This window comes from Triticum dicoccoides, chromosome 7A (assembly GCF_002162155.2).
Source record: "Triticum dicoccoides isolate Atlit2015 ecotype Zavitan chromosome 7A, WEW_v2.0, whole genome shotgun sequence".
NCBI classification, from domain to species: domain Eukaryota; kingdom Viridiplantae; phylum Streptophyta; class Magnoliopsida; order Poales; family Poaceae; genus Triticum; species Triticum dicoccoides.
In genome coordinates this window covers 33504608-33515802 of record NC_041392.1, presented here as the reverse complement: position 1 = coordinate 33515802, position 11195 = coordinate 33504608, and positions in this window count along the sequence as shown.

Below are 11195 nucleotides of genomic sequence, written 5' to 3'. Positions count from 1 at the left end.
CCCCACAACATCCCCCACTGCCGTGTGCACCACCCATTTCTCTAATCTTCCCCTCACCCCTCCTGGCACCCTACGTCGTGAAGTTTCGGACTTGCTCCCGCCAGTTATCATTGACTCTTTCTCGTGCAGAGTCCAAATCAGCCCTCCGCACCTCCCCACTACGCTCCCGATCAATACATCGACTACACACACAAGGAGAACAAAAAGGAAAGAATAAACATGGCAACATGTACAGAGGGCATTCATCTCCCAAAATGAAGCTGCTTTTCTTGTTTTCTTTCAACAGGACCAGAAACAGCTAGCAGCAGAAAGGAGGAAGGGGGAAGGAATGAAGGGACGGCGACAGCGGTTGACAAAAGTTTCTCCGTCGCCGGTCGTCGCCGCTGGCTCGCCTACGGCAGTGCCAACCCACCGAGCTTGTAGTGTACGCGTTGCTAGCTACCAGGGCACACAGATATGGAATAGATGGCGATCGAGAGGTGCATATCATATCCGTGCCCGGCCCATATTCCAAACTCTACCAAGAAATACTCTGGAAAAGGAGGACATGCGATTGACCGGACTAGCCAGCACGGACGCCACACGCAACGTCTACCTCTGCTACATGTGCACCGTTCGGTTTGGAGGGACAGAAAACTACGGGACTCATTGAAGGCACAGGATTGCTGTGGTAAAATCAAAGAGTGAAAAATGGAGGATAGAAACAAAAGGATGGTGTTCGGAGCATGCAAAGAAACACTGCAAAGAAACATTGTTTATTAACTGAGCTTCTCTCTTGCATCGAGCCTACGCGAGAAAAAAAGAGATTGAGTCAGATGTTTCTTTTCCTCTGGAATCGTGGGTATAAGCCCACCTTTCCTTAGAAGTACTGCTCCTATTTCCTGCGTTCCGAACACATCAACGGAGAGAAAAACTACAGAATTTGATTCCTTTTCTTTTTCCTGTAAGCCGAACGGAGCCTAAAGTTTTGTGACCTTTGCGTTACCTCGCTAATTGGTTGCCAACTTGCCAAAGTTTTGTGATGCCGTGCTGCCGTCGGAAAGTTAGTCAGGGGGGTTGACATGGGGCTCGACGATGGGCAAGCCAGCCCACTCACCCACTCTCTTGATCCGGTCATGTGCGTTCTGACACCACGCATGCATGCATGTTCCACGCGTATATATTCGTAGTCTGATTTCCCGCCAATTGCTGCACTACATGCATGCGTACGTACGTACCCACTACCTGGGTGATCTTGTCGTTGCTACGTCCATCGATCGATCAGATACCACTCTCCTGATGACATGATTACCCGTAGAGAATTAAGTACATGCATTGGCGAACAATTTAACATGCACCGCCATTACAGTGCGAGGTCGATCGCTGGTTATAATTACTCTGGAAGAAGTGTGCACAGCCTCCACTAATCAAAGCGAGGGATCATCATTCATACTCCCTTCATTCCACAATGTAGTGTTTCCTCTATTCATGTGCTTTAATTTTGACCGTAAATTCAACTATCAAGACCGATTGCGGCGGAAGCAAAAATTATATCAGTGAATTTGTATTCGAAAAAAGTTTTCAATTATATAATTTTTTCTTCCGTCGCAGTTGGTCTAATTTACTCCCCACTATGACCAGCCTTACATGCACGAAACCGCAGAAACAGCAACAAGAAATTAATGTTTGTTTGTAGTTGCTGCTGTCGTCTACAAGGATTAAGTACGTGTGTGCCACAGACACTCAGACACGAATGCACTCGGGCCACGGCTACGGTGACGACGGCGATGGAGGAGGCAAAGCGGTCCGTGGGCAGGGCGTGTCCGTGCTGACAAACATACCCGGGGCTAAAGCGCACGTTTGGTCGCTAGCAGCGTCGCTGGCGCTGCAGCAGCCAGTGCCCATCAAATCTGCGGCAGGACCCAGCTAGCTACATGCATACCTGGGCCGCGTTGATGTATTATCAATATGCTAATGACTTCATATTGCGTTCATGGATGATGTGGATGTCGTAGCGCACAATGTGCTTCCATGCATGAAACAAAACCATGAACATGCTGGAATTTTGTCTATTTTGGGCCTAGCCCAATAGCAGTTTCAGAAATTCCTAATAAATCCTAAAGGACCACACAGCCCATTTGTGCAAGGCAAGAGGTGGAACAAAAGTTTAGTCCCACATTGCTAGTTGAGTGGGAGTTGGACCTCCTTATAAGGGAGGTTCTCTCCCCACTTGTACGAGCATGAGAACAAGAGGGATATCCACGTGCGCTTCTTCGCCGCCCGCCTCGCCACGCCGCGCCGCGGGTTGCGGGTTGCGGGAATGAGCCGAGCCGATGTCTAAATTATTGCCACGCACGACGGGTATACGAAAGGTCACTCGGGAGCTAGAAAGTTTTTGCTGTAGTGGATATTGAATACGAACGCTGCACTCTTCGGCTGCTGTCTTTTCCCTTCAGCTCCTGGCGCAGCCTCTTGCCTCCTTCTCTTGCGCCGATAAAAGGGAGGTCGCTCCTCTTAGAGAGGCGCACCAGAATCTCTTCCTCCTCTCGCCACAAGTTCCTGAGCACTGCGCTGCTGCTACGACCTTCCCCATCCCGGCTTGCGGCGTGCACCGCAGGTCGGGACAGTAGGCCTTCGAAACCGCACCTTTTGAGTCCTGTACGGGAGAAGGGTGATAAGGTTTTTGGGGAGCGCTCAGCGTGACTACTGGCTGCTTCATCATGGACGTTCCGGTCGCCGACGACGACTTCCCCGACGACGACTTCTTCCCCGACGTCCACGACCTCCTCGACGACATGGCAGGCGAGGACACCGACCCCAAGTCCAGCGCTTCTGCTGCTGCTGTTCCGTACGTGTTCTTGTCTTTCCTGTTAAAGGTTCTGCCACAGTTCCTTGTTCTAGTCCTTGTCCTACACATGTTAGGTTCTACTTCATATATGCTACTTGCTATTCTGTCTGCTTTAGATATGATAGGCTATGGTTCATATATGCAGAAGCTATTTTCCTTCTCTCTGTCAGAACGCATGACTTGTTTTATCTCTACTATATTAGTCATGCTTTATCTAGTATTTCTGTTAATAAAATCATTCGGTAAATTGCCCATATTTCCAACAATCCAAAAACCTTACTATAGGCAATTTACCCCAAGTGGTTTTGCTACTTCCATGAGACCTCCTATGTTTGAGGGTATCCACTATAAGAGGTGGCGTGTGAGAGCAGTCTTATGGTTTCAAACCATGAGTTGCTATGACGCCACTCTCGGCAAACCTGAAGGAGAGCTTGATGCTCAACAGGCCCAAGCTTTTCAGAAAATGGATACTATGTTTAAGACTGCTCTCTTGAGTGTTCTTGGTGAGAACATAGTTGATGTTTATGCGTCAATTGATAATGGAAAAGATATGTGGGATGCACTCGAGGCCAAGTTTGGGGTCTCAGATGCTGGAACTGAGCTATACATCATGGAGCAATTCTATGATTACAGGATGACTGAAGAGCGCTCTGTGGTTGAGCAAGCTCATGAGATACAGTCATTTGCTAGAGAACTTGAGCACTTCAGTTGTATGCTACCGGACAAGTTTGTTGCTGGAGTTATCATCACTAAGCTTCCTCCTTCGTGGAGGAACTTTGCTACCTTACTGAAGCATAAGAGGCAGGAGTTTTCCGTTCCGGATCTCATTGGCACTCTTGATGTGGAAGAAAAGGCGAGAGCAAAGGACACACGTGCTCGAGGTATTGAGGGAGGATCTAGTGCCAATGTGGTACAGAAGCAGAACTTCCAGCTCCACAAGTTCAAGAACAAGGGCAAGTTTGATGGTAAAGCAAAGTTTGATGGGAAGAACAAGGCTGTGCAACAGACAAACTTCAAGAAGAAGAATGGCAAGAAGAAAGGTGCTTGTCATGTGTGTGGGGATCCTGATCATTGGGCTCCTAGTTGCCCTAATCGCTATGACAAGCGTAATCCTGGGAAAGGCGGCAAGACCGCTAATGTTGTCATTGGAGACACTGACATGAAGGATGCTGGGTATGGTATATTTCCCACTATTCTTTCAGTATGTCATTCTCCTGACTGGTTGATTGACACGGGTGCTAATGTGCATGTATGCGGTGATATTTCCATGTTTTCGTCTTATCAGACCGCAGGGACTTCAACCGCGCTGATGGGCAACGGTTCAAGTGCTTCTGTTCATGGTGTTGGCACGGTCGATCTGAAGTTTACTTCGGGGAAGATCATGCGGCTGAAGAACGTGCATTATGTCCCCTCCGTCAATAAAAATCTTGGTAGCGGATCTCTTCTGTGTAGAGATGGCTACAAGCTTGTCTTTGAGTCGAATAAATTTGTAATATCCAAGTATGGAACCTTTGTTGGTAAAGGCTATGAGTCAGGAGGCTTGTTTCGTTTATCCTTATCAGACGTTTGCAATAAAGTTGTTAATCATATTTGCAACAATAGTGAATCCAATGTGTGGCATTCACGTCTTTGTCATGTTAACTTTGGTTGCATGTCGCGACTAGCAAAGTTGAACTTAATCCCTAGTTTCACCACCGTCAAGGGATCTAAGTGTCAAGTGTGTGTGCAAGCTAAGCAACCTCGTAAGTCTCACACGACTGCGGAAATAAGAAATCTTGCACCACTGGAGCTCATACATTCAGATCTATGTGAAATGAATGGTGTGTTGACAAAAGGTGGAAAGAAATATTTCATGACGTTAATTGATGACTACACTAGATACTGCCGTGTGTATCTTCTGAAATCTAAGGATGAGGCTTTGAACTTTTTCAAGATCTACAAACTAAAGTGGAAAACCAACTTGATCAAAAAATCAAGAGGCTTAGGTCCGACCGTGGTGGAGAGTATTTTTCCACTGAGTTTGATGCTTTTTGTGCAGAACATGGTATAATCCATGAGAGGACTCCTCCCTACTCACCTCAGTCAAATGGGGTGGCCGAAAGAAAGAACCGTACTCTAACTGATTTGGTTAATGCCATGTTAGATACATCGGGTCTCTCCAAGGCATGGTGGGGGTAGGCGATATTGACAGCATGTCATGTCCTGAACCGAGTCCCCACAAAGAACAAAGAGATAACTCCATTCGAGGAACGGGAGAAGAAAAGGTTAAAACTCTCTTATCTACGAACATGGGGTTGTTTGGCGAAAGTCAATGTTCCAATTCCAAAGAAGCGGAAGCTTGGACCAAAGACTGTGGATTGTGTTTTCCTGGGATATGCTTTTCATAGCATTGGCTATAGATTCTTGGTTGTAAAATCTGAGGTACCTGACATGCATGTCGGTACGATCATGGAGTCGAATGATGCGACTTTCTTTGAAGATATCTTTCCCATGAAGGATATGGCTACCTCATCTAATCAGGAGATGCCTAGTTCATCGAATCAGGAACCAGTTACAATTACCGAACCTACCATTTCGATGGAACACTTTGAAAGTCCTGTGGAGGAGAACAATGAAGTTCCTACCAAGAGCAACAGACAGAGGACTGCAAAGTCCTTTGGTGATGATTTTCATGTGTATCTCATAGATGACACTCCCAGTTTTATTTCAGAGGCCTATGCATCTGAAGATGCTGACTACTGGAAGGAAGCGGTTCGTAGCGAGATGGATTCCATCTTGGCAAATGAAACTTGGGAGATAACTGATCGTCCTTATGGGTGCAAACCTATAGGATGCAAATGGGTATTCAAGAAGAAGCTTAGGCCTGATGGTACTATTGAAAAGTACAAGGCTCGGTTAGTGGCTAAGGGTTATACCCAAAAGGAAGGTGAAGACTTCTTTCATACTTACTCACCTGTGGCTCGACTTACTACTGTTGGGGGATCGTTGCAGAAATTTAAAATTTTCTACGCATCACCAAGATCAATCTATGGAGTAATCTAGCAATGAGGGGAAGGAGAGTGCATCTACATACCCTTGTAGATCGCTATGCGGAAGCGTTCAAGTGAACGGGGTTGATGGAGTCGTACTCGTCGTGATCCAAATCACCGATGATCCTAGCGCCGAACGGACGGCACCTCCGCATTCAACACACGTACGGTTGGGAGACGTCTCCTCCTTCTTGATCCAGCAAGGTGAGAGGAGAAGTTGAGGGAAAACTCCGACAGCACGACGGCGTGGTGGTGATGGAGCTCGTGGTTCTCCGGCAGGGCTTCGCCAAGCACTACGGAGGAGGATGAGGTGTTGGAGGAGGAAGAGGGCTGCGCCAGGGGAAGGGTGTGACTGCCCTCTCTCTCCCTCACTATATATAGGGGAAGGGAGGAGTGGGAGGCGCCCTAGGGGGCGGGGCGGCCACAGGGGAAACCCTAGATGGGTTTGGGCGGCCCCACCCCCTAGGAAACTTGCCCCCTAAGCCGGGAGGGGCGGCTGACCTAGGGGTGGTGCCCTCACCTCTCCTGGTTACGTGAGATGGGGTGGGAGGGGAGCTCAGCCCCTTAGTGGGCTGATGTGCCCTCTCCCGTTGGCCCATAAGGCCCCCCAACGCTTGCCGGGGCCTCCGAAACCCCTTTCGGACACGCTGGTCATCACCTGGTACCCCCAGAACAATTCCGGACTCCAATACCCTTCGTCCAATATATCGATCTTCACCTCCGGACCATTTCGGAGCTCCTCGTCATGTCCGGGATCTCATCCGGGATTCCGAACAACCTTCGGTAACCACATGCTATTTCCCATAACAACTCTAGCGTCACCGAACCTTAAGTGTGTAGACCCTACGGGTTCGGGAACCATGCAGACATGACCGAGACAACTCTCCGGCCAATAACCAACAGCGGGATCTGGATACCCATGTTGGCTCCCACATGTTCCACGATGATCTCATCGGATGAACCAAGATGTCGAGGATTCAATCAATCCCGTATACAATTCCCTTTGTCCAGCGGTATTGTACTTGCCCGAGATTCGATCGTCGGTATCCGATACCTTGTTCAATCTCGTTACCGGCAAGTCTCTTTACTCGTTCCGTAACACATCATCCCGTGATCAACTCCTTGATCACATTGTGCACATTATGATGATGTCCTACCGAGTGGGCCCAGAGATACCTCTCCGTTTACACGGAGTGACAAATCCCGGTCTCGATTCGTGCCAACCCAACAGACACTTTCGGAGATACCTGTAGTGTACCTTTATAGCCACCCAGTTACGTTGTGACGTTTGGCACACCCAAAGCACTCCTACGATATCCGGGAGTTGCATAATCTCATGGTCTAAGGAAATGATACTTGACATTAGAAAAGCTTTAGCAAACGAACTACACGATCTTGTGCTAGGCTAAGGATTGGGTCTTGTCCATCACGTCATTCTCCTAATGATGTGATCCCGTTATCAACGACATCCAATGTCCATGGTCAGGAAACCATAACCATCTATTGATCAACGAGCTAGTCAACTAGAGGCTTACTAGGGACATGGTGTTGTCTATTTATCCACACATGTATCTGAGTTTCCTATCAATACAATTCTAGCATGGATAATAAGCGATTATCATGAACAATGAAATATGATATAATAATAACTAATTTATTATTGCCTCTAGGGCATATTTCCAACAGTCTCCCACTTGCACTAGAGTCAATAATCTAGTTCACGTCACCATGTGATTAACACTCATAGGTCACATCGCCAGGTGACCAACATCCAAAGAGTTTACTAGAGTCACTAATCTAGTTCACATCACTATGTGATTAATACTCAATGAGTTATGGGTTTGATCATGATATGCTTGTGAGAGAGGTTGTAGTCAATGGGTCTTGCCATATACAGATCCCTATGTATTTCGCAAAACTTCATATCGTAGATATTGCTGCCACGTTCCACTTGGAGCTATTCCAAATTGTTGCTCCATTATATGTATCCGGTTATCTCTACTCAGAGCTATCCGGATGGGTGTTAAGCTTGCATCGACGTAACTCTTTATGTTGAACTCTTTATCACCTCCATAACCGAGAAACATTTCCTTATTCCTCTAAGGATAATTTTGACTGCTATCTGGTGATCTACTCCTAGATCACCTTTGTACCCTCTTGCCAGACATGTGGCAAGGCACACATCAGGTGCGGTACTCAGCATGGCATACCGTATAGAGCCTATGAAAAGAGCATAGGGGACGACATTCGTCCTTCCTCTTTCTTCTGCCGTGGTCAATCTTTGAGTCTTACTCAACTTCACACCTTACAACTCAGGTAAGAACCCCTTCTTTGACTGATCTATTTTGAACTCCTTCAAAAACATGTTAAGGTGTGCGTTCTTTGAAAGTATCATCAGGCGTTTTGATCTATCTCTATAGATCTTGATGCCCAATATGTAAGCAGCTTTATCCAGGTCTTCCTTTGAAAAACACTCTTCCAACAACCGTTTATGCTTTCCAGTAATTCTACATTATTTCGGATCAACAATATGTCATCCACATATACTTATCAGAAATGTTGTAGTGCTCCCACTCACTTTCTTGTAAATACAAGTTTCTAACAAACATTGTATAAATCTAAAAGCTTTGATCACTCCATCAAAACATATATTCCGATTCCGAGATGCTTGCTCTAGTCCATAGAAGGATTGTTGGAGCCAGCATACCTTTTAACATCCTTAGGATCGACAAAAAACTTTTATTGTATCACATACAACTTTTCTTACGAAAACTGGTAAGAAAACTTGTTTTGACATCCATCTGTAAGATTTCATAATCGAAAAATACAGCTAATGCTAACATGATTCCGACGGACTTAAGCATCGCTACGGGTGAAAATTCTCATCGTAGTCAACTCCTTGAACTTGTGAAAAGATTCTTTCCCACAAGTCGAGCTTCATAGACGGTAACATTACCGCCCACGCCCGTCTTCTTCTTAAAGATCCATTTATATCAATGGCTTGCCGATCATCGGGCAAGTCCACCAAAGTCCATACTTTGTTCTGATATATGGATCCTATCTCGGATTTCATGGCTTCTAACCATTTGTCGGAATACGGGCCCACCATCGCTTCTCCATAGCTTGTAGGTTCATTGTTGTCTAACAACATGATATCTAAGACAGGATTACCGTACCACTCAGGAGTAGTACATATCCTTGTCGACCTACGAGGTTCGATAGCAACTTGATCCGAAGCTTCATGATCACTATCATTAACTTCCTCCTCAACAGAAGTAGGCGCCACAGAAACCATCTTTCTGTGTCGCATCACTCTCTGGTTGAAGTAAAGGTTCGACAACCTCATCAAGTTCTATCTTCCTCCCACTCAATTCTTTCAAGAGAAACTCCTTCTCAAGAAAGGACCCGTTCTTAGCGACAAACAATTTACCCTCGGATCTGAGATAGAAGGTATACCCAACTGTCACCTTTGGGTATCCTATGAAGATGTGTTTGTCCGCTTTGGGTTCGAGCTTCTCCGGCTGAAGCCTTAAGCATCGCAGCCCCAAACATTAAGAAACGACAACTTCGGTTTCTTGCCAAACCAATGTTCATATGGCATCGTCTCAACGTACTTTAGATGGTGTCCTATCTAAAGTGAATGCAGTTGTCTCTAACGCATGACCTCAAAATGAAAACGGTAAATCGGTAAGAGACATCATAGATCGCACCATATCTCATAGGGTTCGATTACGACGTCCGGACACACCATTACCCACTGGTGTTCCAGGTGGCTTCAACTGTGAAACAATTCCACAATGTCTTAAGTGATTGCCAAACTCATAACTCAGAAAATCCCCTCTTGATCAGATCGTAGGAACATGATCTTATTGTTATGATGATTCTTAACTTCACTCTAAAATCGCTTGAACTTTTCAAATGTTTCCGACTTGTGCTTCATTAAGTAGATATACCTATATCTACCCAAATCATCAGTGAAGATGAGAAAATAGTGATATCCATCGCACGCTTCAATTCTCATTGGATCACACGCATCAGCATGCATGATTTCCAACAAGTCACTTGCCCGTTTCATTGTACCTGAAAACGGGGTCTTAGTCATCCTGCCCATGAGGCATGGCTCGCATGTGTCAAGTGATTCAAGATCAAGTGACTCCAAACATCCATCGACATGGAGTTTCTTCATGCATCTTACGCCAATATGACCTAAGCGGCAGTGCCACGAGAGAGTGGTACTATCATTATTAACTCTACATCTTTTTGCGTGAAGTGTATTACCACGACCGAGATTCAATGAACCATTCACATAGGATGCATGACCATGAAAGGTATCATTCATGTAAATAGAATAACCATTATTCTCTAATTTAAATGAATAACCGTATTGCAATGAACATGATCTAATCATATTCATGCTCAACGTAGACACCTGATAACATTTATCTAGGTTCAATACTAATCCCAAAGGCAGTTGGAGCGTGCGATGGTGATCTCATCAACTTTGGAAACACTTTCAACACACATCGTCACCTCGCCCTTAGCTAGTCTCCTTTTAGTCCGTAGCTTTTGCTTCAAGTCACCAATAATAGCAACTGAACAGGTATCCAATACCCAGGTGCTACCAGGAGTACTAGTGAGGTACACATTAATAACACGTATATACTTTGAAGTTGCCAGCCTTCTAATCTACCATGCATTTGGGGTAATTCCACTACCAATGACCGTTCCCCTTACAATAGAAGCACCTAGTGTCGGGTTTGGGTTCAACCTTGGGTTCCTTCACTGGAGCAGAAACTGGTTTTCCATCCATGAAGTTTCCCTTCTAGCCCTTGCCCTTCTTGAAACCAGTGGTCTTGTTAAACCATCAACACTTGATGCTCCTTCTTGATTTCTACCTTTTGCGGTCTTAAGCACCGCGAACAGCTCCGGGATCAACTCCATCACTTGCATGTCAAAGTTCATCATGAAGATCTAGTAGCTTAGTGATAGTGGCTAGAGAACTCTATCAATCACTATCTTATCTAGAAGTTTAACTCCCACTTGATTTAAGTGATTGTAGCACCCAGACATTCTGAGCACATGCTCACTAGCTGAGCTATTCTCCTCCATCTTGCTGGCAAAAGAACTTGTCAGAGGTCTCACACCTCTCAACATGGGCATGAGCCCGAAATCCCAATTTCAGCTCTTGGAACATCTCATATGTTCTATGGCGTTTAAAACGTCATTGGAATCCTGATTCTAAGCCGTAAAGTATGGTGCACTAAACTATCAAGTAGTCATCAGGACGTGTCTGTCAGGTGTTCACAACATCCACAGACAACGTTGTAGGGGTTTGCACA